General features: G+C 49.6%; 2 long non-coding RNA genes across 2 annotated transcripts in view; one reads left to right on the top strand and one right to left on the bottom strand.

The window, feature by feature from the left end:
• Positions 4,797-6,333, top strand: LOC110255994. Its single transcript, XR_002337085.1, has 2 exons — positions 4,797-5,103; positions 5,724-6,333. It is a non-coding gene; the product is annotated as an uncharacterized LOC110255994 (long non-coding RNA).
• LOC110255993 overlaps positions 5,566-20,539 on the bottom strand; it is a 16,196-nt gene continuing 1,222 nt past the window's right edge. The window contains exons 2-3 of the long non-coding RNA XR_002337084.1: positions 20,395-20,462; positions 5,566-5,799 (exon numbers count right to left, since the gene is read on the bottom strand). This is a non-coding gene — a long non-coding RNA (uncharacterized LOC110255993). The remainder of the gene's footprint in view (positions 5,800-20,394; positions 20,463-20,539) is intronic.

The raw sequence follows: 20,539 nt of genomic DNA, 5'->3' as shown, positions 1-20,539 counted from the left end.
GAAGTGCCCAGGCTAGGGGTCGAATCGGAGCTCTACCCACTGGCCTACGCCTACACCGCAGCAATGCAGGATCCAAGCCACTTGGCAATGCTGGATCCTTAACCCACTGAGAGAGGCCAGGGATCGAACCTGGGTCCTCATGGATCCTAGTCAGATTCATTTCCGCTGAGCCACGATAGGAACTCCTCCCAGTTCTGCTTCTAACTCTCGGTTCTCCTCTTCTCCTGTGTCCAAGGTGGTGGTGAAGGGGCTTTAGATCAGTCTAGGATCCTGGGCCCTCTCAGGCTCATCCCTGGCTGGAGGCTTCTATTTAGGATTGTGGTGCCTGGCCTGAAAAATATTCCTCTTTGATCCTGTTGGCTCCTCCATGTCAGGTCCAGCCAGTGAAGGTGGACCCTGGGGGACTGTGTGACTAATACTGTGGAGTTTGGGGTAGGTGAGGAAACTCCGGCTCAGAGAGGTTGAGAAACTTGCGCAAGGCCACACAGCTTCTGCTGCCCTGGAGTAGCAGCTGGTTCTGCCTGATTGTGTTTGCACTCTTGACCACTGTGTTCTCCTGTCTTCAAAAAGATAAAGTTAAGGGCTTAGCACAGTGCCAGCTGTGTGGGAGGTGCTCTCAAGTGGAAGCAGCCATAAATTTTACTGCTGGTGGGGCATTGCGTAATTGTAAAGGGAATATCTCCATTCCAAGGTGGTTCTTGGGAGTTCCCCTCACCCCCCCCAACCTTATCTTTACCCTCCACTGGGCTCCCTAGAATGACAGCCTCTTTGGGGGCCAAGGGGCTGCCTGGACCCTAAGCCTTCAGGGCAGGTGGGAGTGGGAAGCATGGCTCCTCCCTCCCCCCAAGAAGGAGATGTTATTGTTGCCTTCAGCGGAGCTCAGCTCACCCATTCTCCATGGCTGACTATCCACCCCTCTCTCCCAAACAGAAAGGACTTTGTGGACCCGGGGAAGAAGGGGACTGCACAGGACTTGCCTGGCGGGGCACAGACTGAGCAGCTGGCTTCCCAGTTGGCCACTGTGTCCTGGCTGCCTGAGGGTGTGGACATTCCAGAGACCACCTGCCCTAGAGAGCCTCCTTGGACCCCATCCAAGATGGAATGCCCAGATCAGCCCTCTGGGCACCTGCTGTCTCCTGCCTCAGGACAACCAAGATGGTCCCCTCCCTTGCTCTGTCCCTACCTCAAGCCAGTGGCTCTGAGAGGGAGTGCCCAAGGGGACTAAGTTGTGAGGAGGACATGAGGAGGGTGTCCAGGGAGTTCCCGTCATGGCTCAGTGGTTAATGAATCCAACTAGGAACCATGAGGTTTCGGGTTCCATCCCTGGCCTTGCTCAGTGGGTTAAGGATCCAGCCGTGAGCTGTGGTGTGAGTAACAGACTCTGCTTGGATCCCGAGTTGCTGTGGCTGTGGCTGTGTCGTAGGCTGGTGGCTACAGCTCCGATTAGATTCCTAGCCTGGGAACCTCCATATGCCCCGGGAGCAGCCCTAGAAAAGGCAAAAAGACAAAAAAAAAAAAGAACCCTACAGGTATCCATGAGGACGCAGGTTTGATCCCTGGCCCTGCTTAGGGTGGTGTTGCCACGAGCTGCGTCATAGGTCACAAATGCGGCCTGGATCTGGCGTTGCTGTGGCTGTGGTGTAGGCAGGCAGCTGTGGCTCCGATTTGACCCCTAGCCTGGGAACCTCCATATGCCGTGAGTATGGCCCTCAAAAAAAAAAAAAAAAAAAAAAAAAGGAGGGTGACCAGAGCCTACATTGGTCACAGCCCATTTGTCCACAGAGAAGGAAGGGAAAGGGCCCATGGAGTCTCCTGGCCCTTGATCCTTCTCGCTCGCTCCTTGGGGTTCCCCTCAGGCCTCCTTCTCCCAGTCAGCCATTCGGAATCCTTTACCACAGTGTGAGGACTTGGAGCTGGGGAAGCTGCCGGCTTTCCCAGAGTCGTGCCTGGAGCCAAGCCCCGAGGCTGCCAGGTGGCCAGCTCCCTCTCTTGCCCTTGAGACCTCAGGCCCCACTGTCCTTTCTGGCAAGACGTCCCTTCCTTGGCTTCTCAGTCCCAGCATCAGCCATTTCCCTCGTGGGCCTGTGAGAGACAGGACATTTTTCTCGGGACCCCTGGTCCAACTGTCCTCACTCACAATCCACGTCTGCTGTGCTTGTAGCCACAGGCATCACCCCTCCCTGGACTCAGCCCCCAGGAATCCCCTGAACAACTCTAACTTCCTCGGCTCCCCCGGGGCCGTGCTTCATCTGCCTCTCCCCGCTCCTTCCCTGAGCTCCAGATGCTAAAGGACCTCCCCCCAATGGAGTCCCCAAATCCCAACATTACTCATAAATTCTTTTCACCAGGATTTGACATTACGTGTTTGCCATAAACTACCTTCACATATGCGTTTGTGAGTTTTCTATTCCACTAGTTCTCTATCTCATTTATTGATAAACCAATCACATTTAAAACACCTTTATTTATTTATTTTTTTATTTTGGGGCGGCATCTGCAGCATATGGAGGTTCCCAGGCTAGGGGTCGAACTGGAGCTACAGCCGCCGGCCTCCACCACAGCACAGCAATGCCAGATCCAAGCCTCGTCTGTGATCTTATCACACCTCATGGCAACACTGGATCCTTAACCCACTGAGCGAGGCCAGGGATCGAACCTGCGTCCTCATGGATACTAGTCAGATTCATTTCTGCTGAGCCATGACGGGAACTCCTTAAAATATTCGTATAGCTATATAATATGCTTTAATATCTGATAGCTCTATCCTCTCTCCCTACCCTTCTTTTACTAAAGATTTCTGGATATTCTTAGATTTTTAATTTTCCTAGAGTGCTTTTGTTTTATTTTATTGGCTGCACCCACAGCATGTGGAAGTTCTCAGGCCAGGGATCAAACCCAAACCAACAGTAGTTAACCCAAACCACCGTAGGGACAATGCCAAGTCCTTAACCACTAGGCCACCAGGGAACTCCTAAAGTACATTTAAAAGCAGCTTGTGGCACAGTGGGTTAAGAATCTGACTGCAGCAGGTTAGGTTGCTGCAGAGGTATGGGTTTGACTGCTGCCTGACTCAGTGGGTTAAAATGATCTGGCATTGCTAGGCGGCTTGAGTCCCCTGGCAAGCCCTGCAGTCACCATATGCTGCACCCACGACCTTTAAACACAAACAAACAAACAAACAAAACGGCTTGTCCAAATTCCCTCTCCAAAGCATATCATTATGGATCTGTACATGAAGATATGGATAGAGAGATATGCAGATATAGACACAGATGTAGGCACCTTGGCAGGAAGCATATGATAGAGTTCTAGACATTGCCTAATTCAATATCCTTTCTTTAGGCTGGATTAAATGTCTTTCTACATCCAGGACCCCCTTCCTGTTCTTTAACCATTTTTAAGTGTACATTTCAGTGGCACTAAATACATTCACACTGTTGTGGAGCCATCACCAGTACTCCAGAACTTTTTTCATCTTCCCAAGCTGCGACTCTGTATCCACCAAACAATAATTCTCCATCTCCCGGCTTCCTGCAGCCCCTGGTAACTCCCATTCTTCTTTTCTAGAAGCCTTTTGATATAATTGCTTCCCTGCTGCTTTCCATTCAGCTGAAGTCCACGTTCCCTCTCCTTACAGAACTCCTTTGTGCGATAAATTATTGCTTCTTAACTTGACTGTCCATCAGAATCACCTGGAAAATTTTTTTTTAAAGTTCCAATGTCCCGGTGCCACCCCCCGCCTCCCAAATTCTGTTATCATTCTTCTGGGGTGCAGCTCAGGCAGTGGAGTATTTAAGGCCCTCTGGGGATGTTCAGGCTCAGCCAGGGCTGAGGACCAGAGTTCTAAGAGCTCCAAATGGTCTCTCTTCCCAGCTTTGCCATGGCCAAGAGTGTGGGTGCCCACATCTCTAGGAGGACTGCAAGGTGGCATGACCTCCAGGGTGCAGATGCCAGGCAAGGAGTCAGGGTGTTGGGGGAGCCTTGGCGGGCAGACCAGGGGATGGGCAGATCTCGGGTTAAAGAGCAAGGAGGAATTTCCTCCAATCAGCTGGGGGGAGGGAGAGGGAGAGAGGACTGTGTTGTAAACTGTCCCTGGGGACTCCCAGCCTCCATCACTGGATGTGCCAGGGCTCATGAGGAAAGGCAGGAAGTGAGGCCAGAAAGCATGCTGAGGGCCGGTGGCTTCATGGCCACAGCAGCAGAGCCACCCATGACATGTGTGTGATGATGATTTCTGCCCCATCTGAGCAGGGGTGGCTGGGTGGGGGCTCCAGAGTGGGGGTCAGCCAGGCTTCCTGCTGTTGGCATCCGTCTGTGAGCAGATGTCGTGTGTGAGTCTGCTGGGAGTTGCAGAATCAAAAGCTATCCTTGCTTCCCTTTTTAGTGTCTTCTTGACTATCTCTTGCCCCATTTTTTCCTTCCTTCCTTCCTTCCTCTTTCTTTCTTTCTTTCTTTCTTTCTTTCTTTCTTTCTTTCTTTCTTTCTTTCTTTCTTTCTTTCTTTCTTTCTTCTTTCTTTCTCTTTCTTTCTTTCTTTCTTCTTTCTTTCTCTTTCTTTCTTTCTTTCTTTCTTTCTTTCTTTCTCTTTCTTTTTTCTCTCTCTCTCTCTTTCTTTCCTTCCTTCCTTCCTTTTTTTGGGCTACACTTGCGGCATATGGAAGTTCCCAGGCAGGGGTTGAACTGGAGCTGCAGCTGCCAGCCTACACCACAGCCACCAGAACGCCAGATCCAAGTCACACCTGCGAGCTTGCCACAGCTTGCAGCAAGACAGGATCCTTAACCCACTGAACGAGGCCAGGGATTAAACCTGCATCCTCATGGATACTGGTCAGGTTCTTAACCCGCTGAGCCACAGTGGGAACTCCAGCCCCATCTTTTTCTTGCTTACCCAGAGCAGAGGTGGAGAGGGAGGAGGCCTCTGGGAGGCTAAGGCACGGAGGATTCTTTAGGGCAGCTGGGCTTCTTCAGTGCCCAGGTGAAGAGCGCAGACTCCGCCTTTGGACGGCCTGTGTTCAGTTCTATCCACTGCTGCTCCCCACCCATGGCAGAATAGGAGATGCACCTTCCCCACTGCCCGCCTGGACAAATCCATCCTCTTCTGCTGGTGAGTCGATGCCATGCCTCACTAGAACCCCCATTTTTGATCCAATAGGTATTTGCTGGGTATATCGGTTTTCTCTGGCTACCATAGCAAAGTACCATGAACTGGGTGGCTTGGGACAGGAGGAATGTATTGTCTCACAGGTCTGGAGGCTGGAAGTCTGAAATCACGGTGTGGGCAAGCCACGCTCCCTCTGAAACCTGTAGGAGAGGAAGCTGTCCTTGCCTGAGCTTCTGGTGCTTTGCTGGCGCTGTGCTCTTTGGTATTCCTTGGCTGCATCTTCCCTCTCTGTGTCTGTCTCTGTGTCCTTTTATTTTTTTTGTCTTCTTCTTCTTCTTTTTTTTTTTTTAAGGGCTGCACCCACGGCATATTGAAGTTCCCAGGCCAAGGGTTGAATTGGATTTGCACCTGCCAGCCTGCACCACAGCCACAGCCACTGCCACAGCCACGCCAGATCTGAGCTCCCCACAGCTCACGGCAACGCTGGACCTTAACCCACTGAGCGAGGCCAGGGATCGAACCCACAACCTCATGGTTCCTAGTCGGATTCGTTTCCGCTGCGCCACGATGGGGACTCCCTGAACGAGAGTTTTTGAAGAGAACCATCATTTTATCCCCATCAGGTCCAGCGCGGCACGGACTTCATCAGTGTTGCCCAGCAGGGACCTTGCTCGGAGGCTGTCAGAGTGGGTGAGAAATCTGTGGGCAGAGAGATGGGTGATGAAGCAATGGATGACTGGACGGGCTTCTCCCAGCTCCAGCCACCACAGGTGTCACCCACAACCCTTCAAAACCCGTCAGCTCTAGAGGTAAGCAAATAAGCCACCTCCCACACACGTAGGTAGGACCCATTTCTCTTCCTTAAAGACAACCCCCTCCCCTGTGTTCTCAGGCAGTTAACTGCTGACTGTTGCAGAGGCAGCTCCTGCTCTGCATTCTTAGAAGCCCCTCTCAGGGCTGGGCATGCTTCAGTGGGTTTTGAGTGGTGAGGAGTGCTTTTCTCAGAGGCTGCATTCCACACAGGGCCTAACAAACGGATAAAATGAGTCTGCAATTAGTGGCATCTCTTCACACACAAAGAATTAATGCGCTGAAGGCTGTTTGTTTATTCTCTTGCACTAGTCAAATATGGCCCACAATCCTGTTTTGATCAAACCTTGGCTTAGAAAACCTCCTTTTTGTGTTCCATGGAGAGGACAAATGCACTAATACAAAAAAAAAAAAAAAAAAAAAGAATTGAGCAATCATATAGCAATCTTAAAAGGTTTTGGGTAAACAGCGAGTTATTAAAAGATTTTTGGCAGTATGACTTGTAGAAATTGAGGCCACCAGATTCTGAATTTGCGGAGTTCCAAGTAACCCAGTCATTTTGTTCTTTCCCTGTAGCCTGTAATTCCATAATTCTGTAATTCAGCTTGGATACAGGGAGTGCTGAGTGAGGCTGGGGCCTCCATCATTGCTGTTTCTTTCCAGCCTCCCCCCAGCTTGCGGGGTGGGAAGCAGTGTGTTGGGCGTGCCCTGGCCTTGGGATCTGGTGTGGGGAGACCTGACATTGAACACTGGCTCCCCTGCTTTTACTGGCCAAGTGATCTTTCACTTACCAAACATTTGTTGACTGCCACACACTAGGTTGGCGCCAGAAAGACAAAGATAAATAAGACATAGGTTCCCCCCCCCCGCCTTTTTTCTTTCTAGGTCTGCGCCCATGGCATATGGAAGGTCCTGGGCCAGGGCTCGAATTGGAGCTGCAGCTGCCAGCCTAGGACAGAGCCACAGCAACGCCGGATCCAAGCCAGATCTGTGACCTAGGCCGAAGCTTGTGGCAACGCAGATCCTTAACCCACTGAGCAAGGCCAGGGATCGAACCCCAGTCCTCTTGGATACCAGTCTGGTTCTTAAGCTGCTGAGCCACAATGGGAACTCCAGTTTTTGTGTTTTAATACTGAGGAGCACTTTTAAATATGTCAGGCAATCGGAAAAGTATAAAGTATAGAGAATAGTAAAATGACACCTGGAATGTCATTTTACACCTGTGATTAAGGACCACCTAGCTTCGGAACGAAAGCCAGAAAAACACTTGAAGTCCCTTGCACATACCTGAGGCCCTCTTCTCCCACTAAAGTGGAACCTCTGTTCTGCATTGAGTTTTAATCATCTCTCTGCGTGTGTTATTTGTACGACGGTGTGTACGCTTAAACGAAATGTAGTGTCAGGTACTTTTCAAATTTCTCTGAATCATACAATCCAAATCTTTTAATAACTTGGCTTTAACTCAAAAATGTTAAAAAAAATTTTTTTTTTCTTTTTATAGCCGCACCTGCAGCATATGGAAGTTCCTGAACTAGGGGCCCCATAGGGGCTGCTGCTGGCCTACACCACAGCCACAGCAACACCAGATCCACGCTGAGTCTGCGACCTACACCACAACTCATGGCAACGTGGGACACTTAACCCACTCGGCGAGGCCAGGGCTCGAGCCTGCATCCTCAGGGACTCTGTGTTGGGTTCTTAATCCACTGAGCCACAATGGGCTCTCCTCAAAAATATTTTAAGGTTTATTTATGTGTCATTAAGGTTAAAAAAAAGATTTATTTATGTGATACAAGTAGTTCCATTCATTCGTCTTTTTGATATTAGTATAAAACTTTATTGACGTGTAAGATTTATACAAATGCATAGGTCATAAGTGTAGAGCTTAATGAATTCTTAAGAGGTGAGCACACCTGTGTAACCACAACCATTAAAGAAACAGAATGTTACCAGTACCCCAGGACTCCCCAAGTCTGGCTCTTCTGGGCCAGGGATCAGATCTGAGCCACAGTTGCAACCTGTGTTGCATCCTTAACCCACTGTGATCTGGGATCGAAGTACCAGAGCTCCAGAGATGCCACTGCTGCTGTGTGCCACAGCGGGAACTCCCAACCCTGTTTTATAAATGAGAAAACTGAACTTGAAGAAGTCAAGGAACTTCCTCAAGGCCACACAGCGAGGGCTAGAGCAGGGTCGCCAGGCTTTACTCCCCCTAGTCATGTGGTGTCAGCCTGGTCTAGCAGGGGTGGGGGACCCAGGAAGACAACTGCAGTAACAAACATCATGTGAGGTGCAGGGGTGGCCCCAAAGCTGAATGAGATCAACCCCATTGGGAGAGTCAGTAAAAGTCAAGGGGAGCACTGGATTGAAGCGGACCCTTGGACAAGCCAACTTAGAGTAATAGTGCCAGTGTTACCAGTGGTCCTAGTGAGCATTTAAAATGCTGGCGTTAGGTAAGTCTCCGTGGGACTTCCCGTCGTGGCCCAGTGGAAACGAATCTGACTAGTATCCATGAGGATGCAGGTTCGATCCCTGGCTTTGCTCAGTGGGTTAAGATCTGGTGTTGCTGTGAGCTGTGGTGTAGGTTGCAGACGCCGCTCAGATCTGGCGTTGCTGTGACTGTGGCGTAGGCTGGTGGCCACAACTCCAGTTAGACCGCTAGCCTGGGAACCTCCACATGCCACGTATGCGGACCTAAAGACAAAAAACAAAAACAAAAAAAACCAACGAAAAAAAGATAAGGCTCCGTTCCTCTCACAGATCTGGTGCTCAGTGAAGGGCTGATGAAGGACTTAGTGAACTCACAGGACTGGGAGAACTTCACACAGTTAAATGGTCCTTCCTGCAGCTAGGGGGATGGACAAAATGACCCTTCTGGGTCCCTTTCACCCTGAGTCTGGGAGGGCCCAGAGAGAGCTGGAGTAAAGGGCCAGCCCTCTTCCCAGGCAGGGAAGACACCCTCAGCCCCACCCAGCCCACTCTGCTGCAAGGGGCTATGAGAGCAACTCCTTTCCACGCAGGAAGAAATAACTTCACCAGGCATCAGGGCCTCTCCTCCCCCCTCCCCCCTCTTAGCACCCTGCCACCCCCTCTCCATCTCCATCCTGATCCTTGGACCCAGCAGAAGGAACTGGAGTCTACAAACAATAACTCCTGGAGAAAGGTCCAGGCCAGCTGGGGTTGGGCTGAGGGGGTGTGTGTTTGTTTTGAAAGTCCTGGGGCCCGACCTAATAGAAAAAGGAGGGAGAAGGCGGGGCAGGGTAGTGAAAGGGTGAAGCGGATAGGAGGAGGAGAGGGAGATAGGGTAGAGAAAAGGGCAGGATTAATTTGCTACTCGGGCTCCAGGGCCAAAGACTGAAGCCTCTTCCTGCTTATCCCCTCCCCGCCTCCACCAGGCGGCATCCAAGGGAGTTGCCTTGGGACGTCCAAGGTGGGGGAGGAGGTGCGGACTAGCTGAGGGCCTGGGAGTGGGAGGCTGGACCGGAGCAAGGCTGTGCGAGGGTGCTGAAAGACCCCGGTGAGCTGGTTTCTGGAGGACACCCCCTGGCTGACCATCTCCCAGCCTGCCTGAGCCCCTGCCTTGTTCTGCCAGCGCCGGCTCAACAGCGGCACCTGCTGGCCGGGCCCCCTCCTGCGGGGCGGGGCTCCCCCTCCGCGCTGGGAGCCCAGCGGGTGAGTCACTCTTGGCTGATTGGCGACCGAGGGCCCCAGCTGTCAGGTCAGAAAATGTCGGGCCGAGGCCTGTCCCAGAGGCGGGCCTCGTCCCTTCGGGTCGCCGCCCACGCCCCCTGATGCTGCCCGGTACACTCAGGACAGAGACCGAGTGATCACCCTGGACCAAGCCCAAGGCCAGCATTGGGGGAAAAGCAAACGATAAAAAGGGCCCTAATGTTGGGAAGCTCCTGGTTTGGACAGAGGTGTGATTTTTATTTATTTATTTATTTTAAATTTTTCTTAGAAAAATTTTAAGCTTACAGAGGATTTGCAAGAAGATACAAAGAGGAGTTCCCGTCGTGGCTCAGTGGTTAACGAATCCAGCTAGGAACCATGAGGTTGTGGGTTCGATCCCTGGCCTTGCTCAGTGGGTTAAGGATCTGGCGTTGCCGTGAGCTTGCTCAGTGGGTTAAGGATCTGGCGTTGCCGTGAGCTGTGGTGTAGGTTGCAGACGCGGCTCAGATCCTGCGTTGCTGTGGCTCTGGCATAGGCCAGCGGCTACAGCTCTGATTGGACCCCTAGCCTGGGAACCTCCATATGCCAAGGGAGTGGCCCTAGAAAAGGCAAAAAGACCAAAAAAAAAAAAAAGAAAAAGAAAAAGAAAGACGATGCGAAGATCCTTTGCATACCCCTTATCCAGATTCAAGTTGTTAAAGTTTTTGTCCCATGTACTCTCTCTCTTATTCTGTCAAATACCTATTTATATTTAAGGTGTATGTATGTATTCCCTGAACTGAGATTAGTTAGTGGCAACCATCATGCCCATTTGCCTGCCTGTCCATACTTTAGGAGGAATTTCCTAAGAACAAAGACATTCCCTAAAGAACTTAAAATGGATACAACACTTTTGTCTAATTTACTGTTCATATTCCAGTTTTACCAATTGATTCACTAGGGTCTTTTGGAGTATTTCTTCCCTCTAGGATATCATCCAAAACCAGGATCCCAGGTTGCATTTAATTGTCGTGTTTCTTAGGCTTCTTTAATCGGAAGCAATTCCTTCTTTTCTCATCTTTCATCACATTTATTCAGAGTAGACCCCACTGCCTTTTCTCCTTTTCATTGAATGTTCCTCATTTTGGTTTGTGCTTCTCATTTGGTTTGTGGGGTTTCCTTCGGGGTAGATTCAGGCTACACATTCTGGGAGGGAATACTACATAAGCAATAGTTTATGCTCTTGAGGTGAGTTTCTTTACCTTAAGGAATTCAGGGAACTTCTGAACCTCGAAGGATTAACCCATGAGTTATCCTCAAAAACCTGAACCAGCTTTTCAACACAGGTTAAGAATGGCACCATTAATGATGTGTGTGTGTGTGTGTGTTCTGTGTGCTCATGGCTGCCTCAGGTTTTTTTTTGTTTGTTTGTTTGTTTTTAGGGCCGAACTAGGGGCATATGGAGGTTCCCAGGCTAGGTGTGAAATCAGAACTATAGCTGCTGGCCTACACCACAGCCACAGCAACCTACACCACAGCTCATAGCAACGCTGGACCCTTAACCTGCTGACTGACACCAGGGATCGAACCTGTGTCCTCATGGATGCTAGTCAGATTCATTAACCACTGAGCCACAATGGGAACTCCCTGGCTTAGGTTTTTGACCCTTCTCCCCTTCTCTCCCTCTTGCTGCCGAACCTGCCCTTGAAATTCAGTGGCTCCTGTTGAAAGCGTTGTTCTGTTTGAAGGCCCCAAGGGACACCCTGATTGCCCAACTCAACCGTCCTTACCCTCTTGACCTCCTCCCAAGGCTGGACTCCTCCCTCCCTGAAACCTCCCAGGGCGGCTTTCCCAGTCTCTGCCCCACACCCTTCCTCCTCAGCAAATGACTGAGCCCCGGCTGGGCCTGCTGGGCGCTGGGAGTCAGCCTCGCTAACCTGGTTTCTTGGGGGAAACCCGCAGATCCTGGTTTTTGTTGAGGCCTCCCCACATCCCAGGGGAGACATCCTCCCAGTTTTTGTCCTCAGATGGGTCTCTGGACTCATTCACCCTCCTGGGAGAGCTCAGCCTTCTCATGGCTTCTACATGCCCTTTCTCCTTCACCAACATAGGAGAGTAGGACTGGCCCAGTGGGTGCCGCTCAGAGTCTAGATATTTCCAAATAGAACCCTTTTTTTCGGAGTTCCCATTGTGGCTCGGTGGTTAACGAATCCGACTGGGAACCATGAGGTTACCGGTTCGATCCCTGGCCTTGCTCAGTGGGTTGAGGATCCGGCGTTGCTGTGAGCTGTGGTGTAGGTTGCAGACATGGCTCAGATCCGGCGTTGCTGTGGCTCTGGCCGAGGTTGGTGGCTACAACTCCAATTAGACCCCTAGCCTGGGAACCTCCATATGCCGCAGGAGCAGCCCAAGAAATGGCAAAAAGACAAAAAACAACGACAACAAAAAACAAACCCAAAAAACTAGTTTTTTCTTTTTAGGGCCCCACCTGCAACATGTGAAGGTTCCCAAGGCTAGGGGGCTGAAACAGAGCTGTAGCTGCCCGGCCACAGCCACAGCCACAGCAGCATGGGACCCAAGCCACGTCTGTGACCTACACCACAGCTCATGGCAACGCCCAATCCTTAACCCACTGAGCGAGGCCAGGGAGGGAACCTGCATCCTCATGGATCCTAGTTGTCTGCTGAACCGCAGTGGGAACCCTCCAAATAGAGCTCTTCACTTCTCTCCCAAGTGTAACTCCTTCAGCCTCTCCCCTGTTGTGAGCCACCCTCTCTCCATCACCCGCACTCTAAACACGAGCTGTTTTTCACCCTTACGTCAAAGCCACGTCTTGCCTCTGAAAGGTCTCTCCCTTCGCTCCCCTCTGCTTCTCTCTCCTGGTCTGTTGTTCTGTTTGGTTTTGAAATCCCTTACTGGTGTTCAGTTCTTCCTTCTCCTTCTTTTTGGTTTTTAATTTTTTGTTTTTGTTTTGTCTTTTTAGGGCCACAGGACAGAGTTGGGGTGGGTAGAGCAGGGGGCATTCTCCCTGAACCGTCATGTTCCAGTGCTGAGCTGTAGTCTGAGCGTTTATTTGAATCTGGCTTTCTAGGTCCTCTTGAAGGTATCCTTATCGGGGTAAGAGGATAGAATTTATTTATCTGGGTGGGCTTGCTTTCTTTCTTTCTTTTTTTTTTTTTTTTAAATCTTTTTGTTTCTTTTTAGGGCTGTACCCGCAGCATATGGAAGTTCCCAGGCCAGGGGTCCAATCAGAGCTACAGCTGCCAGCCTATGCCACAGCCACAGCCACGTCAGATCTGAGCCACGTGTATGACCTACACCACAGCTCACGGCCACGCCAGATCCTTAACCCACTGAGTGAGGCCAGGGATCAAACCTGCAACCTCATGATTCCTGCCTAGTCAGGTTCGTTTCTGCTGCTCCACGATGGGAACTTCCTGGGCTGGCTTGCTTGCTAACTTTTAAACATGTAGATGGACCCTAAGTGGGCTCCTACTGACTTCTTGTCCTGAACCCGAAAGTGTCAGGAGTGGGGCCAGGGTTAGCTTCTTTCATGGGCCTTGCGACACACAGCACCTCAGCTGTGAGCTCTTCCGGGGCAGCCCAAGGCTAAGTCTTCACTCTTTTCTGGTGCCTGGCAGGCTGTTGGGCTGCCAGAGATTGTTAGCAGGCCATGAGCCAAGCGGTTCAACTGTTTACCCAACGCCTTGCCCTGATCTTGGCCTTCATCAGCGGGTCGGCTGCCTGGCTGAGAGGCAGACCTTTGAAAACCGGCCTTCCCTGGACCGGGGGACACGGGAGGGAGGGCTAGGCCCCCAGACCCGCGTTCCCGTCTCTGCTCTGCCTGACCTTGGACAAGTCACGTCATCTCTCTGAGCCCCCGTCCCCTCGCCTGTGAAAAAATGAGGATGATGACACCAACCTCAGTGTGTTACCATGAAGATCCAACTACATGAGACCCTATATTCAGCATAAATGTCCCTTCGATCGGCTTTCCTTAAACACTTGCTGTGTGCCAGACCCAAGACTCTGTCCCCCGTTGTAGGTGAGGTGACCTCTAACTCGGAGGACGGGTCTGGGTGCTCCCGGTGGCTTCCCAGCCCACCCTCGCCTTCCCCGTGGTTGGATGGGGCCGTATCTGCCCCTGTTTGTGTGGACCTCAAGGTCTTGAATGAGAGACTGAGTTTTTCACTTCTGGCTGGGCTAGCTGAGCTGGTTGAGACCGACCGACAGACCTATGAAGGTGACGGCTGTGGTTTGTGGCCTCTCAGTTCAGCCAGACACCCTGGAGCTTGAGAGGGGAGCCAAAGCCTCTTTGGCAGACTGTTTCAGAGGTTAAAACACTTGATCTGAGATCAAGATTTATTATTTTATTTTTTTGTATTTTGGGTTTGTTGCTGTTGTTGTTGTCTTTTTAGAGTCCCACCCACGGCATAGGGAGGTTCCCAGGCTAGGGGTCAAATTGGAGCTGTAGCTGCCGGCCTGCACCACAGCCACAGCAACGCCAGATCCGAGCCGCGTCTGCGACCTACACCACCGCTCACGGCAACCCTGGATCCTAAACCCACAGAGCGAGGCCAGGGACTGAACCTTCGCCCTCATGGATAGTAGTCAGATTTGTTTCCACTAAGCCACGATGGGAACTCCTGAGATTAAGATTTATTAACCAGAAAGTTCGTTCCTGCCTCCCTCAGCTGTCCCTTCAGGGGCACCACGAAGATGAGACGGCCGGCTTGGGTCTGCCTCCTGGCTGTGTTTTCTGACTGGGTGATGAGGCCACCGCACTGTTGGCAGCCTCATTAGGAAAATGGGACCAGAACAAACACGGCAACTCACAGGGCTGGTATTTGTAACACATCCTTTGGGTCCTCCCTTCCCAGACTCAGTGATTAGTGATTAGTGATTAGTGATTACCTTCAGACGCAGCCCTTCACACTTTACCCCTCCCCCTTTGGATTTAAATTTTTTTTTTGTTTTTTTGTCTTTCGTCCAGCCGCACCCGTGGCATATGGAATTTCCCAGGCTAGGGGTCGAGTATGAGCTGGAGCCCCCAGCCTACACCACAGCCACAGCAACGCCGGATCCTTGACCCACTGAACGAGGCCAGGGATCGAACCTGCATCCTCATGGATACTAGTCAGGTTTGTTAACCACTGAGCCACGACGGGAACGCCGTACCCCTCGCCCTTTGGCCCCAGGACTGCCTACTGCCAAGTTCGGTTTACAGACACCCCACCCCCATCCCTGCCCCACAAGCTATTGCTTCATCATCCTCATCCTCACCTCCATTTTTAGGGCGCTGTGTGCTAAGGACTTTATACATAATATTTTTGACCCTCTGGCCTAGACATTTTCTAATTTCTTTTCTTTTCTTTTTTTTTTTTTTTTTTTGCTTTTTAGGGCCACTCCCATGGCACATGGAGGTTCCCAGGCTAGGGGTCGAATCAGAGCTACAGCCACAGCAACGCAGGATCCGAGCCACATCTGTGATCTACACCAGAGCTCATGGCAACACCAGATCCTTAACCTACTGAGCGAGGCCAGGGATTGAACTCAAATCCTCATGGATCCTATCTGGGTTTGTTAACCACTGAGCCACGAAGGGAACTCCCTCCTTTATGATTTTGAAGCTATGTTATTAGGTGCATACAACTATAGAATGGTTTTTATCTTCTTGATAAATTGAGGCAGGCAAGTATCCTACCATCTCTCTCTGCAGGGTGGATTTTTTTTTAAATCAAATTTATCCAAAGATGTCACCTTTTGGGCATCTTTGACTTTTTTCCAAGGGGCAGATTGTTTCTGATCTGTCCCTCTACTTTGTGAGGTTTTGGGTTTTATCTTTTTCCTTTTTGGATGATTTGTGTCTTTGGGGGATTTTTCTTTTCTTGCCAGCTCAGCCTTGCATTGATAACACACACACACACACACACACACACACACACACACACACACGCACACACTTATCCTTTATCTAGCAATTCTAGTTGTTTTTTTACCAGACAGTTTCCTCTGGACATATAATCCACTGTATTGCTGGAAATAAAAGTCTATGTTAGCCCTCTACTTGCAATTTTATTTTAATATTCAAAATAGTTCTATGAATCCTATCAACATTTTTTCAATATGAGAAAACTGATGGAATATAACCAATATTTTACAATAACTTTAAATGGAGTATAATCTATAAAACCATTGAATCATTACGCTGCGTTCTTGAAACGAATATAACATTGAAAATTAACTCTTCTTTAATTAAAAAAACAAAGATGAGAAGACTGAGGCTCAGGGGGTTTATGCCTGGGTTCAGATGTTAGCTCTGACATTACCAGCTGTGTGACCTTGGGTAAATCCGTCACTCAAGGGGACACCGAGCTCAGAGAGAGCAGCGATGAGGTTTGCCCTGCAGAGCTGTTGTTCAGCCCCACCTTCCTGCACATATGATGGAAGTTCCTGGGCCAGGAATTGAATCTGACTGCAGCTGGAACGTACCACATAGTTGCAGCAATGCCGGATCCTTAACTCACTGTGCTATAGCGGGAACTCCTGCTGTTCATCTTTTAATGGCACGTGGGAAGCACCTGCCTCTGGACCTGCCTCAGTGGGGTGCTTGGAAGACACCAGGGACCATTGCAGTGTACAGGGGAGGGACATGGACTGGTACTAGGGGCTTGTCCTCTGTCACTGGGAGGTATTGACAAGGATGGTTCGTGCCCGCCTGAGAGTTACCTGAGATCATAACAGGCATAGATCCCCAATCCTGCCTCCTGCAAGATTCTGATTTTGATGCCCAGCCAGGTTTGGGTATCTGTGTCACCTGGGGGGTGGCTCATCAGTTGTTTTCCCTCACTCCTCTGATTTGACCCCTAGCCTGGGAACTTCCATATGCTGCAGGGGTGGTCCTAAAAAGACAAAAAAAAAAAAAAAAAAAAAAAAGAAAGGAAAAAGAGAAAGGATCATGTAGTGAGGTTACTCCCCTCATCTACCACAAGTTGCCAGCAAGAGGGATAGAGCAGCCCTCCTTGTTCAGACAGCAGGCAATTTGCTTTAATTTTACTTAAACTTTTTGAAAAGGTAATATTTACATATGGTTCCCAAATCAAAATGGTAGAGAAAGCAGTGCCTTGAGAAGTCTTGCTCCCACCTCTGTCGTGTCCATCCCGTTTCCCCAGAACCTTATAGGTTACATGTTTATTATCATCCCTATGCAGATTCAAGCAGATACAAACATTTATTCTTTTTTTTTTTTTTTTTTTGTCTTTTTAGGGCCCCACCCACGGCATATGGAGGTTCCAATTGGAGCTGTAGCCGACGGCCTACACCACAGCCACAGCACCTCGGGATCTGAGCCACGTCTGCGACCTACACCACAGCTCACGGCAACGCTGGATCCTTAACCCACTGACTAAGACCAGGGATTGAACCCGTGTCCTCGTGGATGCTAGTCGGGTTCGTTAACTGATGAGCCACGACGGGAACTCCCCAAACATTTATTCTTATTTCCACTTCCCTTTCTTAGACAAAAGTTAACGTACTATATATACTGTTTTACACCATACTTTTGCTTCAAAATATCCTGGAGATCTTTCCATACAGTACCTGCCATCCTCATTTTTATTATTTTTTTAATTTTAATTTTTCTCTTTTTCTTTTGTCTTTTTCTCATTTTTATTTTTTAACAGCAGCGTAGTTTTTCATTGTGGGGATATACCATTATGCCATGGTTTGTTTAACCCTTCACTCTCCAATGTGGTAGCCACATGTGGCAATTTACATTGACTGCAACGAAGTAAAATTTGAAATTCATTTCCTCAGCTGCGTACTTCGAGTCCTTGGTAGCTACAGATAGCCAGTGGTTACCATATTGGACAATACAGATAGCAAACGTTTCCATCACAGGGCACGTTCTGTTGGGTTGCTAGTTTACCTGAGCCCCGAAAGCTGAATATCTGGCTTATTTCTAGTTTTGAGGCAGCTCAGGGAATGATGAAGCCCATTCCTGGGACACAAGAGAGCTGGGTGAGGGCTGCTGAGGGAATGCGGGGCTTCAACCTCAGATCTGGAAATCCAGGAGGCTCCTGAAAGAGGAGCACTTGGGGGTTTGAGGCAGAGGCTTGACCAGGGCCTGGAAACAAGAGAGGCCCTTAAGGACAGGCTACGTGCTTAGCCCTAACCCTCTGCTCCTCTCTCCAGGCCAGCCAAAACGCATCCTGTCTTCTTTCACTTAATATTTAAGTCCTGTGCTGGGGAGACAGGGCCAGAAGAGACAGTCTCTGCCTTGAAGAAAGAGAAGGATCCTCACCTGTGTCGTGACAAAGACTTTCAAAGGCGCCTCGTGAAAAACCCACAAGGGGAGATCCCATCATGGCGCAGGGGAAACGAATCCGACTAGGAACCATGAGGTTGTGGGTTTGATCTCTGGCCTTGCTCAGTGGGCTGAGGATCCAGCATTGCCGTGAGCTGTGGTGTAGGCCGCAAATGCGGCTCGGATCCCTTGTTGCTGTGGTTGTGGTGTAGACCGGCAGCTACAGCTCCGATTCGACCCCTAGCCTGGGAACCTCCATATGCTGCGGGTATGGCCCTAAAAAGACAAACAAAAAAACCAAAAACCCAAAAGGCCGGAAAATACCCTCCATTAATTAGAAGGCTGACACAGGCAATCTCATCCATTGTTGAAAGTGGCAGATTGGTGCAACGTTTTTGGAAGGCAATTTCAAAAGTATCCAAATTCCAGTGAAAATGTAGTTGAAATTTAAAAGCACCTAAGCTTTAACCCAGCAATGTCATATTTATCATCTTGTCTTACAGATACACACATACGTGACAACAAATACATATAGCAAGATATTTCCTGAAGCCACTGTTGTTTTATAGTAGCAACGCAAGGCCTGACATACCCTAAATATCCACTGGGAAGGGAAGAGTGAAAGAAATTGTGACCCATCCATATGATGGAAGACTATGTGGATTTGGTAGAAGCAGATATATTATTAAGAGAAAACAGCAAGATATCAAACAGTGTGAAATGTGTATTAAACACACACACACACATATACTACTTGTATAAATCCAAACTATCTCTGGAAAGATACATTAAAACTGTTTTTCTTTTATTTTAAATTTTTATTTTTTGTCTTTTTAGGGCTGCACCCGCAGCATATGGAGGTTCCCAGGCTAGGGGTGGAATTGGAGCTACAGCTGCTGGCCTATACCACAGCCACGTGGGATCTGAGCCATTTCTGCAATCTACACCACAGCTCACGGCAACGCCAGATCCTTAACCCACTGAGCGAGGCCAAGGATCAAACCTGCATCCTCATGGATCCTAGTTGGGTTCATTACCACTGAGCCATGATGGGAACTCCAAAACTGTTTTTCTTTTAAAATGTATATATTACCTTAAAAAAAATTTAAATGTATTACCTTAAAAAAAAAAAAATGAGGTGGGAGTTCCTTGGTGGCCTAGTGGTTAGGGCTTGGCATTTTCATTGCTGTAGCCTGGGTTCAATCCCTGGTCTAAGAACTGAGATACCACATCAAGCCGCTGCATGCCACAGACAACACCTGCCCCCTGCCCCAAACAACCAAACAAAAAAGTGAGGTACCAACTGAGTAATGGTGAGTAGGGAGGGGGGAAGAAATTCCTAGGGAAAACTGGTCAGTCACCTGAGCTCTGAGTGTGCTCAATAACCGCACAATCATTCCACTGGAGGTGACAAGGCAACAACAATTCAGAAATGTCACCCACGCTGTGACTCCATCTTCATCACCATTGGAGGCCTTGCCATGTTTTGGCTGTCATACCTCATGCAACCAGCAGGGGGAAGCACATACCTACCAAAGCATTGATCCCAAACTTCACCAAGCATCCCTTCTAGGATTTCCTCCTCTGTGCATCATGATTGGAAAGACACTTCTTACCCAAGTCAACCACATCTATTAGGTAATGATTGATTAAAATTTCTCCCCTTCCCCTCTTTTTTGTACCTCACTGCTCTGATGAGCATGAGAGAGGGATAATGTAGGCTTGCTGGGCTGATCATTTTCCACACAAGAAGTCCTACTTAGCCCAGGCTTACTGCTATCAGGCCTTGAGGGGGCAGTGGCTGGCAATGGCCTGAGCACTCCCAGGGGTTGAGGGTGCAGGCTGGTAACTACTACATTAGAGGCTCCCCCAACCCACTTGGATTTCCAGCTGCGGGGCACAAATCCTACCCTTGTCCTACCCACTCAAAGAGTTATTATTATTTTTTAGGGCCATACCTGAGGCATCTGGATGTTTCCAGGGTAGGGAGTTGAATCAGAGCTGCAGCTGCCATCCTACACCACAGCCACAGCAACACCGGCTCCTTAACCCACTGAACGAGGCCAGGGATCAAACCCGCAACCTCATGGATACTGGTCAGGTTCTTAACCCACTGAGCCACAACAGGAACTCCAGCTCAAAGAAGTAGTTCTGAGCAAGAGGAAGCATGAACACCTGGCACCATAGGCTGACTGGTGGCAGCCACTCTCCCAGATGTGTTTAGAGTCTGTTCCTTGCCAGGCTGTGAGCAGCCCAAGGACAGTCTCCGGGAGTGAACACAGTGCGGGGCACACAGTTGGTGTTAAATAAAGGCTTGTTGTTAAATGGAAAGTGATAACCGGTGAGGAGATCAGGGACTAAATTCCTTCAAAAACAAAAAGAAAGAAAGCAAAGGAGAGATCTGAGCTAGTCTCAAGGGCAAGAACTCAAGGGCAAGGACCCAAGAACTCTGCTCTGGGCTGAAGGTGCGGGCAGTGGGCATGGAAGATCACTTTCTTAGCACATCCAAGGAGTATCTTGCTGTGTCTTACCTTACGGGTCCCTGGTTGGGACACGGAATAAGTGATCACATCTCTCGCCCACCAGAGGTGCTGGTGACCTTGGCAGAAGAAAGGCTTAAATCAGGTGAGCCTGGGGGAGGGGGCTGGTTCATTCCAGGGCCTTCCTTAAGATTAG

The sequence above is a fragment of the Sus scrofa genome, chromosome 12 (assembly GCF_000003025.6).
Source record: "Sus scrofa isolate TJ Tabasco breed Duroc chromosome 12, Sscrofa11.1, whole genome shotgun sequence".
Taxonomy (NCBI): Eukaryota; Metazoa; Chordata; class Mammalia; order Artiodactyla; family Suidae; genus Sus; species Sus scrofa.
Note: the sequence above shows the minus strand (reverse complement) of the source record. Positions and strands in the feature narration are given on the sequence as shown.